Source organism: Giraffa tippelskirchi, chromosome 1, assembly GCF_054371585.1.
Source record: "Giraffa tippelskirchi isolate mGirTip1 chromosome 1, T2T-mGirTip1v1.2.pri, whole genome shotgun sequence".
Classification (NCBI taxonomy): Eukaryota; Metazoa; Chordata; class Mammalia; order Artiodactyla; family Giraffidae; genus Giraffa; species Giraffa tippelskirchi.
Genome location: NC_137275.1, coordinates 98393834 through 98414080, shown reverse-complemented (window position 1 = coordinate 98414080; position 20247 = coordinate 98393834).

The window sequence follows — 20247 nt, the reverse complement described above, 5'->3', positions numbered from 1 at the left end:
AGGTTGTTGCGTCAAAACAGGTCACCTACTTTTCAGTAAAACATTCATTACTAAGAATTGATCAGAAATGCAGCTGCTTCAAATTTTTATAGTACCTAGGGGAAAAATTACCAATATACCAAACTGAAACACTCTTATGGCCAGATCTCTAATTTATAAATTATCTATTTATACATTATCTCCAATTTATGTTATAACAAAAACTCACATACTCAAAGTATATCTTTTACTTCTTGGATTTTCAAGATATTATCAACCCAATAACGTGTGTGCAGGCTCAGTGTCTTTGGTCATGTCACACTCCTTGCAACCCTATGGACTGTAGCCTGCCAGGCTCCACTGTCCATGGGATTCTCTAGGCAAGAATGCTGGAGTGGGTTGCCATGCCCTACTCCAGGGGATCTTCCCAACCTAGGGAACGAACCCATGTCTCCTGATTCTCCTGCATTGCAGGTGGATTCTTTACCCACTGAGTCACCTGGGAAGCCCCAACCCAATAATAATGGCTTTCAATAGGAAAGTTCTCACATATAGTACAGGCTGGCATGTGCTCTTTTTCTATCACCTTGAGAGATAAGTAGGACCAGAATTTGAATACATCTTTTAAGAGATTAATTACTTAATATGATGGCATTTTCATTTTCATATTGGCTGTGTCTTGCTTCCTTTTAGAATTAAAAATTCAATGAAAGCAAGCTGGGACTTTGGTTTTTGCAATAAATCTTGCACAGGAAAATGGATGAAATGGCATTGATGAACATACAATACTTAAATACAGATGATTAAACATTTGGGACAAACTAGGGAAGTTCTAGTATATTTTAAACATATTGATATCCTCTTTCATTCCTCAGAGTGTTTCTAAGCATATTAGAACAGCAAGAAAAGTTACAAAATAAAATTTTAAAGTGGATCTTGGCATGTAAAAATGAGAATAAAAAGTTAAATGTGTTGGATATGTTTCTCTATATGGTAGATGGTTTTAGTATATCTTAATAAAAGTTCTCTTTATGTTTATTAAAAATGACTCAGTCCAAAAAGTATTTATATCATTTACAGAACTGTTACATTTTAAGAAAAATTCTCCTTCTATAACCCTGAAAAGAATTACATAGGTTAAAAAACAATATTGCAAATTTTTAAAAGCACTCTTGTGCTATACTTTACTTGTTTAGCAACATTTGTTCTGATTTAGCAGTATTGATATAAAGCATTTAGTTGAAACAAGCAGTTAATAGCATAGAAGCAATATTAGGTAAGCCATTTGAGCTTGTAATTAAATGTTAATTGTCTTCTGATCCTTAAACTAGATACCTAAACTGAATAGACCACTATCAGCAAGAGATGCAAATTATATGAATGCTGTAGGTACCCAAACACAAGTGGATTGCTAAATATTTTATTGCTTTCCTACGTGTCACTGAAGAATTCTACATAATTTCCCTCATACTCTAAAAGAGGTAGTTTCAAAATGTTTGTCCTATTATAAATAATAAGAACTTATTTTAAATACAATTTCCCTGAGTGTCTCAGAAAGCTAACCAGAGATTGCATTTTATATATTTTCTTTATGTAGATGAGAACTAGAGGCAATATATTTTTATGTTTTTGATAATAAAATATCTATAGTCTTCCGTTCCAACCTCTTTAACTTATGCATGTTATATTTATGGCTAACTGAACAATTTACGTTTTCCTCTAAATACCCAGCATTCCCATATCTTTGTATATTTGCTTGCATTGTTAGCACAATGTTTTCTCCCCACATCTATGTTGCCCAACAAATTCTATCTCCTATTGCTAATATTTTACTCTTCTGTGAATATACTGACCCACATAGATAGAAATTAACTTTCCCTTCTTTGAATTCTCACAATGCTTTGATACTACTGTTTTTAGCATGAGTCTTATTCTGTTGTATGATGTAGTTAGCATTTCAGAACTCAAAATTACTTTCATAAACTAAAGAACCTATTGGAAATGAAACTCGGCATGTGAAATGCAAGGTATTCCATTTAGTAGGGCGGGGGGATCCCACTAAAACCCAAGAAGTGAATATTGTACATATAATAATAAATAATTATTGGATAGTGAATATGAATGGAAAATAGCCAGGCTGTCACATCTGGTTGTACTTTTTTACCTTATAATCAGAGAATTTGACTAAGAAATACTCATTATATAAAGGAGGTCAGAAGGTACAAACTTCCAGTTATAAAATCTCCTAATAATGTATGGCACGGTGTCTATAGTTAATAATTCTGTATTAAATATTTAAAAGTTGTTAAGAGTAGATCTTAAAAGTTCTCATAAAATTTTTTTTTTTACTATGTGTGATGATGGATATTATGTAGACTTGCTGTGGTGATCATTTCATAATATAAACAAATATTAAATCGTATTGTACACCTGAATCTAACTACTTTAGCAGTGTACAATTTTATTTTATTTTTGTTTCAGTTACATTTATATTTATCAGTTCTTTCTCAAATTCTTTTCCCATTTAGGTTGTCACATAATATTGAGCAGAGTTCCCTGTGCTATACAGTAGGTCCTTGCTGGTTATCCATTTAATATTAGCAGTGTGTACATGTCAATCCCAAACTCCCTAACTATCCTTGAAACTAATCTCATGTCATATATTAGTTACATATCAAAAAAGAAAAAAAAACACATTATGGAAGCTAGGAGCTTTTGAGGGGGAAAAGGGTAAAAGGAAACCTTTTTTTTTTAAGATTAAATGTTATTGTGCAAAAACTGATGATTCATTTTATTCCAGTGATGATAGAAAAATGAAGAATTTTCCTGTGAATTAAGTCTTTTAAACAGTCATTATTTTATTAATGCTGAGAAATACTGGTGTCTTCCTTTTTAGAAATTTTTAGTAAGTAGAGAATTTTATTTTTCTGAAACATTTAAATGAATTCTGCCTAAAAAAGAAAAGTGACCTTGTAAGAGAAACTTAATAGGTGCAGCCACAATCAACATTATATTGTTTATTTTATTAGCCCTTTCCACACAGAGTCTCAGACCTGACACTGAACTTGAAAAGTAAAATAAAGTCCTATGTAATTTGAAAGCTAGGAAAATAGTGTCAGTTTTCTTGTTTGATTAACTAGGGGTTAAATAGAAAGTCTTATAAAAGGTTATGTCACCTTTTTTCACTGTTGAAATTTTTTCCAAAACTTACCAGACCAATTATATTTCACAGAATATAGCATTTGAACATAGTTTCATTTTCACAGAAGCTTCAGGAACTTTCAGGGCATAAGGTTTATTAACACTAATGTTAAAATCCTGTATTTTGAGGCACTATGCAAGTGGGTATAATTCTATTCAAATGATGGGGTGAGATATTTTGTGTTCCATATTATGGAGCATCAATCTTATTAACTATTGCATCATTGCCTTAGGGTACACACCACACAGTTTTCTGTAAAAATCTGTATTTAAAAGTAAGATAATTGCTGCACATCACTGACTGAGGCCTTTGGTTTTACCCTTAGAGTTGGAGATATTGTCCAAAATAAGTAGGAAATTCTGGAGATGCTATTGACCTGCTTGATTCGGCATGAGTGTGTGCAGTGGGAGTAAATCTGCTGACAAGCTCAGCTTCTCTCACTCATCTGATCTAAGGAGACACTGAGTCAACAGAATAGAATTCCAATAGCTTCCCTACTGCAAAGCTCACGCCCTTCAGAGTGATACCTTTGTCCTCTGGGGCTTATTCAACTGCTTTAGGAAAGTGATCGCCTGAGCAGTAAAAATAGAAAAGTGTCCAATAAGAAGAGGGGGGAAAGTTAGATTTAGCTTAAAACAGTACAGCACATTTTTAAAAAATTATTATTATTATTTTTGGCATATTTGTGTAAAATTAAGCCTTCTCTGGAGCACACTTTATAGCACTATTTTTTTTTTTTCGGATATCTGACTCCTCTCCTTATCATTCTCATTCTCTCATAGAAGCAGGAGGGTTTACGAATTTATCTCCCTATCTACAGCTCACAACATGAAACGAGGTGGGGAAAATTGGAGCTCTTCTGAATTGGCAGCAAATCTAGCTTCTACTTATTCATCCATTCATTGACATCTGCTCAATAACTCCAAAGACAGGAATTGAGTCTAAGTAAATAACCACACCTTGCTCCTGCCCCAGGCAGGTATACTAGCATTCACTTGTCCATGTGGCATGTAGTTTGTGTGTTTGAAAATTATATTTGGAATAAGCTTATTTCAATACAGCTAGGAACTATGGTCTACTCCAATCTTCTGATCTTCCCTATGAGAAAATTGAGGGAAATAACTTTATAAGGTTACTAGTAAGTAATTAACTCTTACCTATAGGATATCTTAGAGAATTGGGAAGTTAAAGAGTCATAACACCCTTTCAGTGATAGATTTCTATGAATTTCTAGGAATAAGACACTTCAGGTTCATTTTCTGTAGTAGTCTAGTCATTCATTCTAATATTATTCAAGTACCTGCTATGGCTGGAGAAGGAAATGGCAACACACTCCATTATTCTTGTCTGGAGAATCCCATGGACCGAGGAGCCTGGTGGGCTACAGTCCATGGGGTCGCAAAACAGTAGGACATGACTGAACAACTAACACACACACACACACACACACTCTATGAAATAGGCTTGTGCTACAGACAAACTATAATTTTGATAAAAAGTGGTTTATGTATGTTAAGTGATACAGACAATCAGGAAGTTGCAAAGCAATGTATTAAATGCCCCTTGATATACAGTGATCATACTGAAAAAAAGTTGGCTGAGAAGTATTTGAGGCACAAAAGCCCCAGAGAAAATTTGTGGATATTTTGGGTACAGGGTCACATTCTTGGAAAATGAAAAGTGATTTGTGAGGAAATGAAGTGACTGTATATAAATTCTGCTTTCAAGAAATCTGATTAAGCAAACAAGAGCAAAAGAAAGGCTTTGTGTTACAATGCCAGGCATCAAAGAGGGATTCCACCCCCCCAACTCCCCACCCCGAATGAAACAGATGAGTGTATTTATACACGATAAGAAAGAATCCAACACATAGAGATATAATTAATGGGGCAAAACACCTTCGGAAATGAGATGCATTGGATCTAGATTATTGGCTACACTTTCTAACAAAGAAAATAAGATAATGACAAGGAGTAGATATTTGACACCGAAGTATAAAGCAAGGTTGCCAGCTAACAGAAGGCCAGGTCAGAAAAGGAGGAAGATGAGAGGGGTGAAGACTATCCTTGTATTTGTGGGAGTTGGAAGACAGAGAAGAAATGGGAGAAGCAACTGACCAAGGATGCTTTGTATTTTTTTCTTTTGTATTGAAAGACAAGCAGAGATTAGAAAGCGTTCATTTTTAGTACCAACAATAAAGCTCAGCAATGCAAGAGGTGAGGAAAGATCAGGTGAGAGGAAGAGTTGATGGTTTGGGCATTTGCAAGACAGTGGAGAAGAAATACTTGAGATGAAGTGTTTGGGAAGGCTGCAGAGAAAGTATCAGAACTTCCAAACCTCAAAATGCCCAAAATACAGAGAAAGAAGTCAACACAGGGTAAAAAGAGGGAAACTAAGGGTCTCAATTTAGTAAAAGACCACAGATACATGGGAGGAGGAGATAGAGAAAGCCAGGGGTTTTAGATGACTAAAAGGGTTGTTGTATACTAACAATCCTGAATTGGGGGGCCTTCAGCTGGTAACTTCCTGTGTGCTATCTTGGAGTGTCTATTGAACTACAGTAGAGGTGAAAGTGATTAGATTTGAAAATCAAATAAATAGGGTAACCAGGGAATTGGATAGGCCTCAGCTTGCATATAGAAACCATCCAGAAGAATGAAGAAAAATGAGATGGAAAGAAGAATGTAAACTGGGAGCCACACCCCTCAATGAATATGGAGAAGGACTGATTCACCAGAAAATTGACAAAAGAGGGGAAGCTTATGTTATGGAGCCCAAGCTCACTCTGCTCTCCACACAACAGACCAATGAATCAGAGATGAGGTGTTGAGGCAAGGAATATGACTTTATTTAGAGAGCCAACTGGCTGAAAATGTGGGAGACTAATGTCTCAAAATAACCATCTTATGAAGGTCTGGATGTCAGGTCCTTTTATAGTTCAGAGATGGGGACAGGTGAGCAAACAAAGTAAAAAGGCCATTAATCTTGCAAATATCTCAGAATGGCAAGCCTCTGCCAGAGGATGTTTTCATTTCTTCCTTCCTGCCATCAATAGGTGGACAGGGTTCTGAACAAAGGCACTTTACCAGTCAGGCAGAGGGGCAGGATTCTCTGAAACAGGACATTATGTATGATTTTAAAAACAAAAGCAATGAAAATGAAGTCAAAGAAACAGTTCCAAGATGGAATCAGAATTGGCTTTTCCCTGCAACCTTTAGAAGGTGGTAAATTTGGTTACTATAAACTTTAAAGACAAGAGGTTTTTCTCACATGCATATGGAATAATGGTCTAGAACTGGCAAAAAAAAAAAAAAAAACAACAACCACCTAGGAAAATGCTGTGATTGCTTTAGGAATTTGGGGGTGTAGGAGAATGAATAAAACCGTGCTTGAAAGGACAAAAGTGAAATCAGGTGTTTGGAGGACAGCCAGGTTTCAGTTGAGGCATAGAGGAGAAATGTATAGAGAATTTGTCATATGCTTCCATCTGGAATATCACAACATGTACTTAGTTTTAAAGAGAACCATTTCAAAAGTGTCTGGTGCCCTTTCAAGGTGATTTCTTAAGGACAGGAAGAGTAAATGCACATGTTTATCTCTGTATCTATCCCAAGTAGGCATCTGTATACTTGAGATAAGGGACTGGTCCTGTTTGTTGAATCCTCATCTAATATACAGTTTAGCAAACAACAGACTCTTAAAAAATATTTGTGCCCGCCATATTGTAGGTGGCCCACACATACTTGTAAAATGACTGTATTATCCAGGACATAGTATATAAAGTCTTGTTCATGTTTGCTTCTTGTTTGTTTTAACCTTTGAAGAATAAGGGCTTCCCTGGTGGCTCAGACAGTAAAGCGTCTGCCCGCAATGTGGGAGACCCGGGTTCGATCCCTGGGTCGGGAAGATTCCCTGGAGAAGGAAATGGCAACCCACTCCAGTATTCTTGACTAGAAAATTCCATGGATGGAGGAGCCTGGTGGGCTACAGTCCATGGGGTCACAACGACTGAATGACTTCACTTTGAAGAATAAAATGGCTTCCAAAGTGAAGAGATTTTCCCAGCTTGTGCATCTAAAAAACTGGTCAGAGATCTTCTCTTTAAATAATTAAATTCTATAAAACAGGACATCTTTTCTCTCAGTTTGAAATGGGTAGCCATTTTTCTACCTATAAGAACCTTCCATTTCTTTTTGTATTATAGTGTAATTCATGGATTTTTATTTTAATGATAAAAAAATCCAGTCAGAAAACTGTCATTTTTTTCAAGTCTTCTGTAAGTAGACACCTAACTACTATCCAGTCTCACAGTGGACATCTATATATTTTTCTCATGCTTATAGCTGGTTTGTGTTAGTACTGATAGATGAACATAATCACTGCTGCAAAAGTAAATTAAAAAAAAAAACCTTAAAAAACCTAAAAGTGTCATTATCAGTGAAAATTCTATTAAATTCTAGGTTTTATGTGAGACATTTTTCAGTTGATACATCCATGTGTTCATAATAATACAAATAAATTTAGTTATTGGATTTTCCCCCATTATTAGGATATAAAGTTATTCAAGTTTGTCTAACGCATGTGTACATTTAACTTCACAAAGAATTTTAAAGATTTCATTTTATGTAAATTTTATAAATATTAGTCCCACTAATATAAATGCTTATTTCCTTAGACTCACTTTGAGTTTGAGTATTCATTTTCAAATATTCAAATATTTATAGAGTACCTACAATGCAAAAAGTGGCATGCTAGATTTTTGCTAGGACATTGGGATTAAACTGACTTCAGATAAAAAAAGTTCAATAGGTATACATAATGAGACATGCCATTTGTTTACAAAACTGTAAAAGCCTATTATAGAATGCTCAATGATATCCATTTTTTAAATTACCACAAACAATTCTGATGATTATATATAAAAATATCTGAGTACTTCTGAGTACTGACAAAGTTTGTTCTTGACAAGGTTTATTCTTTTGGATTTCTGTTCTCTTATTTCACTAAATTGTGTTCTATTTTGCTATTGTATTCCCTTGAACTTGGCAGGATGCATTATGCAAATAAGTAGCTGGTTCTTATCTATCAGCATGTGAGATCTCCAAAATGTCTGCTTTAACATTCTGATTAAAGTTAACCCCATGCAAAGAGGAGAGCACACTACAAGGGTGTTCTACATTCTTTCATACAAACTTTCCGTTATAAATGTGACAAAATTAAGATGTTTTCAGTATACCATGATAAAACACTGAATCTGTGTTCAGACTGAATCTGTGTTTTCCAATAAAAAGCTTCTTAAATAAATCCATTGATCTCATTAAGATTAACCAAGGAGAAGGCATTTATTGCCACTGATGTAAGTCATGAATGTATAGGGACAATTTTAAGTAATCATGGAGTTAATATATCTTCAGAATACATCATATAGGCAAAAAATTCTATTGAGTAGTATAATTAATAGGATCCCTGGTGGCTCAGATGGTAAAGAATATGCCTACAACACAGGAGACACCGGTTTAATCCCTGGGTCAGAAATATCCCCTACAGAAGGAAATGGCAATCCACTCCAGTATTCTTGCCTGGAGAATCTCATGGACAGAGGAGCCTGGAGGTGCATGGGATCACAGAGTCGGACATGACTGAGCAACTAACACTTTCACATAGACTGCAGACTAGGACAGGTATCAGTCAAATGGATTTCAAAGCTTGGGCAAATAACAACATTACCTTTCTGAGATTGCCTTGCCTCACCTGGAAAATGCATATAACATTACCTACTTTATAGCTGAGAAATGGATTATTTCCTGCCATATCAGTAAACAAGGATATCGGTCATCAGTGATTCTGGCTCTCCAAATGTGAATTCCTGACCCCTAAGGGCACCCAGGAAGGAGAACAATGTCTGCGCTCTGGCAGCCATTAGGCGGCAATCACTCCCTATGATGAGCACTGAGGAACTTGGGGTGTGAAAAACACAGGATAGTGGGCCAGATAGCTGAGATGTATATGAAAGGAATAATTTCAGTAAGTCCAGTCTCTTCCCATATATAGAAAAGTGCTAAATTCCTTAACTTGGGGTATCTGGTTTCTTTGCTGTGCTATGCTGTGCTCAGTTGCTCAGTTGTGTCCGACTCTTTGTGATCTCATTGACTGTAGCCCCTCAGTTTCCTCTGTCCATGGAGATTCTCCAGGCAAGAATACTGGAATGGATTGCCCTCCTCCAGGGGATCTTCCCAACCCAGGGATCAAACCCAGGTCTCCTGCATTGCAGGTGGATTCTTTTTACCCTCTGAGCCACCAGGGAAGCCCCTGGTTTCCTTTAATTAACAATAATCTCTTGATGTTCAGGCTACCTGCCCTTTGCTGTAAAGCTTCTATATAACCTGGCTCCTCCCTTTGCCTCCTTGGAACAGTTCTTTCCAGCGTCACTTGAAATGTTCTCTCCAGGGCCTAAAGTCCAAACAATTCCCACAGAATAAAACATAAGTCTCAACTTTAAGGTTGTGACTATTTTTTAATTAAACATAGTGTTTTTATGCTAGTTTTCTACTTCTTGTGTTTGGGCATCCATTAATTTAAAATTAAATTGTTAAAAATGATATTCGCAGTAGGCAGAATGACATTTCACCAAAGATGGCCAAGTCCCAATTAATCCCTGAAATTTTTGAGAATGTTAAATTATACAGCAAAGGGAATGGAGGCTGCTCATCACCAACCTTTAAACAGGTGGGATTATTTTGGATTTTCCAGGTAAACCCAATGTAATCATAAGGGTCCTTAAAACCAGAAGAAAAAGGCAGAATAGGAGAGTCAAAGAAAGAGATTTGAGAGTGGAAACAAGGTAAATGATATCATAAGAGATGGATCTGACCTACATGGCTGGCTTTGGAGGTAAAGGAAGGGGTCCAAGGGCCAAGGATTGCTGGTAACTTCTGGAAGCTAGAAAATCCAAGTAAACAGATTCTCACCTAGAACCTCCAGAAGAGAGCACAGTTCTGCAAATATCTTGATTTTAGCCAGGAGAGATTGTATCAGATGTTTGTCCAACAGAACTAGAAGATAACAAATTTGTGTTGTTTCAAATCAGTATGATTTTGGTAATTTGTTACAGCAGCAATAAGAAACTAATACAGACATCAGGAATATACCTTCAGACACAGAAGTGCATGCAGAACATCAGCTGAGAGCAGAGAGGATTACTTGACCAGCTGAAAAGAATATATAGACCCACACAAAACTTGGTAGGATGAAGGAACTGGGGGGGAAATGAGGGTGTTAGTAGGACTGGCCCTGCCCTTGGTAGGTGGGGAAACAGAAGCAGGGGTCTGATCCCCACATCGGGGCAATTGTCTGAGTCAGAGGAGAAACATTTAAGGGTGAGAGTGAAACAGCTCATCTGTGGCAGCCTAAATGGAATGAGAATCAGACAGTCCTTGCCACAGCCATGTATACCCTAGACGGCGCAGTGGCTGGGAGCTGGAGTTTAGGGATTGTGGAGCAATCCCAGGGCGAGGGTTGCTGTTGACTGCAGAGAGATGGATTGAGGGGATGTGAAGGAGTAGATTGTGGAGGGAAATGCCTGCGGAGAAAAACAGAGAGACTGGCCCATCAAACGCCTGATGCACTGAACTACAGAGTAGGATGTGACCCATGGTGCTCCTTTAAGTGACTGATGCACCAAACTACAGAGTAGGACCCCAGGCGAGGGGCCCCTCTATGTGCCTGATGCACCGAGCAACAGAGAAGGACCTCAGACAAGGAAGCCCTTTAAGTGCCTGAATGGGCAGAGCTACAGAGAAAGACTGGCCAAAGAGGCCTTCTGATCATCAGCTACAATAGGCTCGAAAAAAGACTCTGATGGGGCCATAACTCCTGTGGTGGAGGCAGTCCGTGTCCCTGCACACTTGGTGCCGCCAGGGTCCCAGCAAGCCCAGCAGCTGCGCTACCTTCATGCTTAACTGTCATTGGAGCAGAGCTGCCACAGGCAAAAAAATCTTGCGCCTATACATGCAGGGTCACTTTGGTAGTGTCCGACTCTTTGCGACCTTGTGGACTGTGGCCTGCCAGGCTTCTCTGTCAGGGAGGGGGTTTCTCCCGGCAAGAATACTGGAGCATATTGGCAAATACTGGCTGCCATACCCTTCTAGAGCACTATATTTCCTGCTGCCTTAGCTGCCAACTCCCCTGAGTACCTGGTGTTGCCATAACCCTTGCGACTCAAGCAGCTGCACCACCTCCACACCTGGCCCTCACAGGGGCAAACCCAAGTCCTCCAGGGCAGCCCCAGGAGCAAACCTCAGTGGATGAACCATATCCAGAGGTGGAAATAAAGCCACAATTGAAACCCAGGGGCAATGTGACTAAGGAAGAAGACCCAAAACCCTCCCATCAGCTGTACAAGCTGCAGATTGAATCCACATGGTCAACTAGGCAGACTCTGTGTCTGTGGATATATAAAAGGTCACTGAGAGCTCCCACAAAAGAAAAACCACTAGTTCTGATAGCTGTGGACATTGGAGGCAAGAACACCCAGGGGAGCAGATTAGATCTGAGCTGCTCTCACAGCAGGTCCAGAGATCGGCACAGTGTTACAGGGCATCCTAGAGAGGCGAAGTGGACTGTGACTTTGCCAGTGAGGGAAAGGACTCTGACAGCAGTGACTCAAGAAAACATTTGTTATTCTTATGTTTTGACTTATTCTAAGCTTTAGATCTTTTATTTATTTATTTTTTGCTTTTTTTTCCCCTCAGTCACATTTTTTATTGTTATAAATTTCTGCCTCCATGTTAGGCATTTGCAGTTCTGGGGAGTTTTTATTTTTCTCTTTTTTTAATTTTAATTTAAAAATTTTAAACCTATTATTATTTTTCTACATTTATTCCTTTGTCTGTTTTTCCTACTGTTATTTTCCCCTTGCAGTTAATTTTCAATGTATATAAATCTTCTTCATCTACCTGTATTTAACTTTGCATATCTATTCTCTTTTCCTTTCAACATATGTGTTAGTTTTGTTTCATTGCTTTATTCCCCACTTGGCACCTTGCTTTAGTTTTGTTTTCCAGTTTGTGCTTTAGTTTTTGTTCTTAACTGGTAAATATAATTTTTGATTTCCTTTGTTTGCCAAGTCTATCTATTGTACTTTATTTTTGTTGGACTGTTTTGACATTGCCCATGGGTGTATATGTATATGTATATATTCCATTATTTTAATGATTATTTGCCTGATTTTGTAACTGCCACTTGTATTGGGTTCATCTTTGGTTTCTCATTTTGGAATATTTCTTTTAATCTCACTTAATGCCATAACAAACCACTTGTGGAATCTTCATTCCTGACCAGAGATCAAGCCCTGAGCCTTTAGGGTGGGAGAACTGACTCCAAGACCCTAGACTACCAGAGAACTAACCCTAGGGGGTATCATATAGTGAGAACTCACACAAAGGAAACCACTGCAATACAAGACCAGGCATCACCCGATGACCAATATCACCCTGTGCAGGACACCTCATCTAAATAACAAACAAAACAAAAAATTCAAACCCAATCATCAGCAGACAGGATTACCACCTCACTCAGCCTAGCCCATCAGAGGAGAAACAAACAAACAAAAACTCAGCACAAATCTCACAGACAAAACTTACACAAACCACTTACACAAACCACCACAAAGAAGCTTACACAAACCACTGGACCAACCTTAGAAGGCAGAAACCAAAAGGAAGAAAGAATTCAACCTTGAAGCCTGGGAAAAGGAGACCTCAAACATAATAAGTTTTTAAAAAATTAATGAAAAGGCAGAAAAATACCACACAAATGAAGGAACAAACTAGAAACACAGAAGTACAAACAAATGAAGAGGAAATAGGCAAACTACCTGAAAAAGAATTGAGAATAATGATAGTAAAGATGATCAAAAACATTGAAAGCAAAATGGAGAAAATGCAAGAATCAATTAATAAAAACCTAGAAGAATTAAAGAATAAACATACAGAGACAAACAACACAATTACAGAAATTAAAAATACTTTAGGAGGAATCAATAGCAGAATATCTGAAGCAGAGGAACAAATCAGTGAACTGGAAGATAAAATGGTGGAAATAACTTCTGAAGAGCACAATAGGGTAAAAAGAATGAAAAGAACTGAAGAGAGTCTCAGAGACCACTGGGACAGTATCAGATCCACCAACAATCAAATAATAGGGGTCCCAGAAGAAGAGAAAAAGAAAGGGTATGAGAAAATTTTTGAAGAGATTATAGTTGAAAATTTCCCCAACATGGAAAAGGAAATGGTCAATCAAGTCCAAGAGGCACAAAGAGTCTGATACAGGATAAACCCAAGGAGAAACATGCCAAGACACATACTAATCAAACTAACCAAAACTAAAACGCAAAGAAAGAATATTAAAAGCAGTGAGGAGAAACAACAAGTAACATAGAAGGGAAACCCCATATGCTTAGCAGCTGATTGTTCAGCAGAAACTCTGCAGACCAGAAGGAAATGGCAGGATATATTTAAAGTACTGAAAGGGAAAAATCTATAACCAAGATTACTGTACCCAGCAAGTATCTCATTCAAAACTGATGGAGAAATGAAAAGTTTTTCAGACAAGCAAAAATTAAGAGAATTCAGTACCACCAAGCCAGTTTTACAACAAATGTTAAAGGGACTTATATTAAAGTCAAGTTAAAGTTAAAGTCAAGAAATACAAGAGAAGGAAAAAAAAATCTACAAAATCAATCTCAAACAATTAAGAAAATGGCAACAGGAACATATATATCAAAATTACTTTCAATATAAATGGATTAAATGCTCCAACAAAAGACTCAGACTGGCTGAATGGATAAAAAAATAAGACCCATATATATGCTGTCTACAAGAAACCACTTCGGACCTCAAGACACATGTAGACAGAAAGTGAGAGGATGGAAAAATATACTCCATGCAAATGGGAAGCAAAAGATACCTGGAGTAGCAATCCTCATATTGGGCAAAATAGACCTTAAAGAAGATTACAAAAGATAAGGAAGGACACTACATAATGATCAAGGGATCAATCCAAGAGGAAGACATAACAATTGTAAATATCTATACACCCAACAAAGGAGCACCTCAATACATAAGACAAACACAGACATGAAAGGAGAAATTGACAGTAACACAATAATAGTAGGAGACTTCTAAAGTCCACTCACACCAATGGACAAATCATCAAAATAGAAAATTAATAAGGAAACACAAGTCTTAAATGATACATTAGATGGGATGGAAATCATTGATATCTTTAGGATATTCCATCCAAATGCAGAAGAATACACCTTCTCAAGTGCAGTTGGAACATCCTCCAGGATAGACCACATCTTGGGTCACAAATCAAATCTTAATAAATTTAAGAAAATTGAAATCATATCAAGCATCTTTTCTGACCACAACACTACGAGACTAGATATCAATTACAAGAAAACAACTGTAAGAAACACAAACACATGGAGATTAAACAACACGATTCTAAATAACCAACATGTTACTGAAGAAATCAAAAGGGATATCAAAAAATTCCTAGAAACAAATGACAATGAAAACATGACAATTCAAAACCTACTGGATGCAGCAAAAGCAGTTCTAAGAGGGAAGTTTATAGAAATACAATTCTACCTCAAGAAACAAGAAAAACATTGAATAGACAGCCTAACTTTACAACTAAAACAACTGGAAAAGCAAGAACAAGAAAAGCCCCAAAATTAGTAGAAGGAAAGAAATCATAAAGATCGAAGCGGAAATAAACAAAAAAGAAATGAAACAAACAATAGAAAAGATTAATAAAACTAAAAGCTGGTTCTTCAAGAAGATAAACAAAATTGACAGACGATTAGGCAGAGGGATCAAGAAAAAGAGAAGAATCAAATCCAGAAAATGAGAAATGAAAAAGGAGAGATTACAACAGACAACGCAGAAATACAAAGGACTATAAGAGACTATTATAAACAACTATATGGCAATAAAATGGATAACCTCGAAGAAATAGATTCTTGGAAAAGTTCAATCTCCCACGATTAACCAGGAAGAAATAGAAATTATGAACAACCCAACTGCAAGCACTGAAATTGAAGCTGTGATCAAAAATCTCCCAAAAAACAAAACCCTAGCACCAAGTGGCTTCACAGGAGAATTCTGTCAAGCATTTAGAAAAGAGCTAATGCCTATCTTTCTGAAACTCTTTCAAAAAATTGCAGATAAAGGAACACTTCCAAACTCATTCTACAAGTCCACCATCACCCTGATACCAAAATCAGACAAAGACAACATAAAAAAAGAAAACTACAGGCCAATATCACTGATGAACATAGATTCAAAAATCCTCGACAAAATTTTACAAACAGAATTCAGCAACACATCCAAAAGCTTATACAACCATGATCAAGTTGGGTTTATTCCAGGAATTCAAAGATTCTTCAATATATGCAAATCAGTCAATGTGATACACCATATTTACAAATTGAAAGGTTAAAAACCATATGATAATCTCAATAGATGCAGGAAAAACCTTTGAAAAAATTCAGCTCCCATTTATGATGAAAACGCTTCCAAAAATGGGCATAGTAGGAACCTAATTCAACATAGGAAAGGCCATATATGATAACCCTACAGCAAACATTATTCTCAATTGTGAGAAACTGAAAGCATTCCTCCTAAGATCAGGAGCAAGACAAGGGTGTCCACTTTCACCACTATTATTCAACATAGTTCTGGAAGTCCTAGTTACAGCAATCAAAAAAGAAAAAGAAATAAAAGAAATCCAGATCAGAAAAGAAGTAAAGCTCTCACTGTTTGCAGTTGACATGGTACTGTACATAGAAAACCCTAAAGATAGTATCAGAAAATTACTAGAGCTAATCAGTGAATTTAGCAAAGTTGCAGGATACAAAATCAATACACAGAAATCATTTGCATTTCCATATACTAACAATGAAATATCAGAAAGAGAAATTAAGGAATCAATCCCATTCACCATTGCAACAAAAAGAATTAAATATCTAGGAATAAACTTACCTAAGGAGACAAAAGAACTGTACACAGAAAATTATAAGACACTGATGAAAGAAATCAAAGATGACATAAACAGATGGAAAGATATATTCCATGTTCCTGGGTAGGAAGAATCAATAATGTGAAAATGACTATACTACCAAATACAATCTACAGATTCAATGTGATCCCTATCAAATTACCAATGGCATTTTTCACAGAACTAGAACAAAAAATTTCACAATTCATATGGAAACACAAAAGACCCCGAATAGCCAAAGCAGTCTTGAGAAAGAAGAATGGAGCTGGAGGAATCAACCTTTCTGACTTCAGATTATACTACAAAGCTACGGTCAAGACAGTATGGTCCTGGCACAAAAACAGAAATATAGCCCAATGGAACAAGATAGAAAGCCCAAAGATAAACCCATGCAACTATGGGCACCTAATTTTTCACAAAGGAGGCAGGAATATACAATTGGGAAAAGACAGCCTCTTCAGTAAATGGTGCTGGGAAAACTGGACAGCTACATGTAAAATAATGAAATTAGAACACTTCCTAACACCATACACAAAGATAAACTCAAAATGGATTAAAGACCTAAATGTAAGACCAGAAATTATAAAACTCTTAGAGGAAAACATAGGCAGAACACTTGATGACATAAACCAAAGCAAGATCCTCTATGACCCACCTCCTACAGTAAGAGAAATAAAAACAAAAGTAAACAAGTGGGAACTGATTAAACTTAAAAGCTTTTGCACAGCAAAGGAAACTATAAGCAAGGTGAAAAGACAACCCTCAAAGTGGCAGAAAATAATAGCAAATGAAACAACTGACAAAGGATTAATTTCCAAAATATATAAGCAGGTCATACAATTCAATACCAGGAGAACAAACAGCCCAATCAGAAAGTGGGGAAAAGACCTAAACAGACATTTCTCCAAAGAAGACATACAGATGACTAACAAACACATGAAAAGATGCTCAATGTCACTCATTATTAGAGAAATTCAAATCAAAACCACAATGAGGTATCACCTCACACCAGTCAGAATAACTGTCATCAAAAAGTCTACAAACAAGATATGCTGGAAGAGGGTATGGAGAAAAGGGAATGCTCTTGCACTCTTGGTGGGACTGTAAATTGATACTGCCACTATGGAAGACGGTATGGAGAGTCCTTTAAAAACTAGGAATAAAAGCACCATATGACCCAGCAATCCCACTCCTAGGCATATACCCTGAGGAAACCAGGGTTGAAAAAGACACATGTATCCCATTACTCATTGTAGCACTGTTTACAATAGCTAGAACATGGAAGCAACCTAGATGCCCATTGACAGATGAATGGTTAAGAAGTTGTGGTACATATACACAATGGAATATTACTCAGCCATAAAAAGGGACACATTTGAGTCAATTCTGATGAGGTAGATGAAGCTAGAACCTATTACACAGAGTGAAGTGAGTCAGAAAGAGAAAGATAAATATTATATTCTAATGCACATATACAGGATCTAGAAAAATGGTTCTGAAGAATTTATTTACAGGGTAGCAATGGAGAAACAGACATAGAGAATAGACTTATGAACATGGGGAGAGAGGAGGAGAGGGTGAGCTATATGGAAAGAGTAACATGGAAACTTACATTACCATATGTAAAATAGATAGCCAAAAGAAAGTTGCTGTATGTCTCAGGAAACTCAAACAGGGGTTCTGTATCAACCTAGAGGGATGGGATGGGGAGTAAAGGTCACTTTACTAAATGTTATGAGGGAGAATTAAACTGAATAAAACTTAAAGTGAATATTCCATTGCTGAGATAGAAGCTAAGAGTATGGGGACTGATGCTGAATCAAAAATACTTTGGCCACCTGATGGGAAGAGCCGACTCATTGGAAAAGACTTTGATGCTGGGAAAGATTGAGGGCAGGAGGAGAAGGTGATGAAAGAGGATAAGATGGCCGGATGGCATCATTGACTCAGTGGACATGAGTTTGAGCAAACTCCAGGAGACAGCAAAGGTTAGGGAAGCTTGGCGTGCTGCAGTACATGGGGTCACAAAAAAGTCAGACAAGACCTAACAACTGAACAACAAAAAATGATAACAAAATATCAATTTCCAGCTTCCTGCTCTGAATTATGCCTGAGGGTTTTAGCATTAATTATTGGTGGCTCAGACTGTAAAGAATCTGCCTGTAATACAGGAGAGCTGGATTCAATCCCTGAGTTGGGAAGGGAATAGCAACCCACTCCAGTATTCTTGCCTGGAGAATTCTATGGATAGAGGAGCCTGGTGGGTTACAGTCCATGGGATCCCAAAGGGTTGGACACGACTGAGTGACTAATACTTGTAACATTTATAGTAATTAAAATTATAATTACTGTAATTGCTCAATTGGTTATTCTTCAGTGAGGGTATGCATTATCAAACACTCTAAGCTATAAATAAAATAATACTTATAATTTTAATCTCCAAAGAAAGAAAATGTAGTCTGTTTTATCTGTTCAAGAAGAACAGAACTTTCGACTAGACCCTAATACCACAGAACAGTGGGGACGTGAGAAGGTATGGTACTGAGACAAATGTGAACAATGTAAAAGCTAAATAGGCCGCTAAGTAGGCCATTGGCTACTTTGCAAATATAGAGATGATCTCCAGAGGGAAATGGGATAAGCTAGTAAAAGGACTAGGGGAGATAGTTTCCCTCTGGCATCTTTAACATGAACAGAAGAGAGAAGACAGAGGTAAGGTGCTAAGCAGGTAGCCGGACAGCACTGGACCAAGATTCACATAGGCTAAATGCAGCAAGTCCTAGGCAATAACATTAGTTTAAGTTCCGTTATAAAACAACTGGGCTTCCCAGGTAATGCTAGTGGTAAAGAACATGCCTGCCAATGCAGGAGACATAAGAGATATGGGTTCAATCTCTGGGTTGGGAAGATTCCCTGGAGGAGGGCACAGCAACCCACTCCAGTCTTCTTGCCTGGAGAATCCCACGGACAGAGGAGCCTGGTGGGCCACAGTCCATAGGGTCGCAAAGAGTCAGACACAACTGAAGTGACTTATCATGCACACATAAAACAACTACATCCCAAGAGTTTAACAGAATTGAATTATATTCAGTATGTTCCCCTTTTGGTCACTTAGGTGAAGGGAAGCAGAAGGTGTCAGCCCCAAAGATGTCTCATTGACATAAGGATTACTCTGAGATTATTTTTTTGAGAAAGAATAGATACAGGAGAACTCTGAAAACAGAACTAATTATGCTTTTATGCTTATAAATTTACATTTCTAAGGGAAAACCTTATTTGTAAATCTGTCTCCCTCTCTATGGGCTTCCCTGGTGACTTAGACTATAAAGAACCTGCCTGCAATGCAGGAGATCCAGTTTCCATCCCTGGGTTGGGAAGATCCCCTGGAAAAGACATGGTGGCTACTCACTCTAGCATTCTTGCCTGGAGAATCCCATGGACAGAGGAGCCTGGTGGGCTATGGGGTTGCAAGGACTCCCTCTCTGTACCAAGAAGAGAAGGATGACTAAATCACAAGAAACTTCTATCAGTAAGTAGGCCCCCACTTAAATCTACATAACAACCTTACCCTTGTTTACTATACTTTTCCTTATAAGCTCCCTTAATTGGTCCCCTATACAATGTCTCCCTACATCTTTCCTTTGTCTTTTGCTGAAGATGGTATTTAAGGTGGTGGCCTGGGCCTAATTCAGGGAATGTACTCATTTTGCCTGGGTATATCACATGCAGACATGAGGTATACATGTTAGTAATCTTCTGTTTGTTATTCTCTTGTTATAATCTTTTATTACAGGGAGGTTCCTCAGGGTAGATTATTTTTCCCTCCCTACACAGACTAATTGAACCAGGATTATAACATTCATGTGTTTAAATGTAAAAATTTAATGTTTGTAAACTTAAAATTTCTACATTTTAAATGTAAAAATGTAATGTAATGTAAATATGTACATGTAGTGGACTGTAATGTAAAAAAAAATGTAAAAGTGTAAAAAAAAAATTTC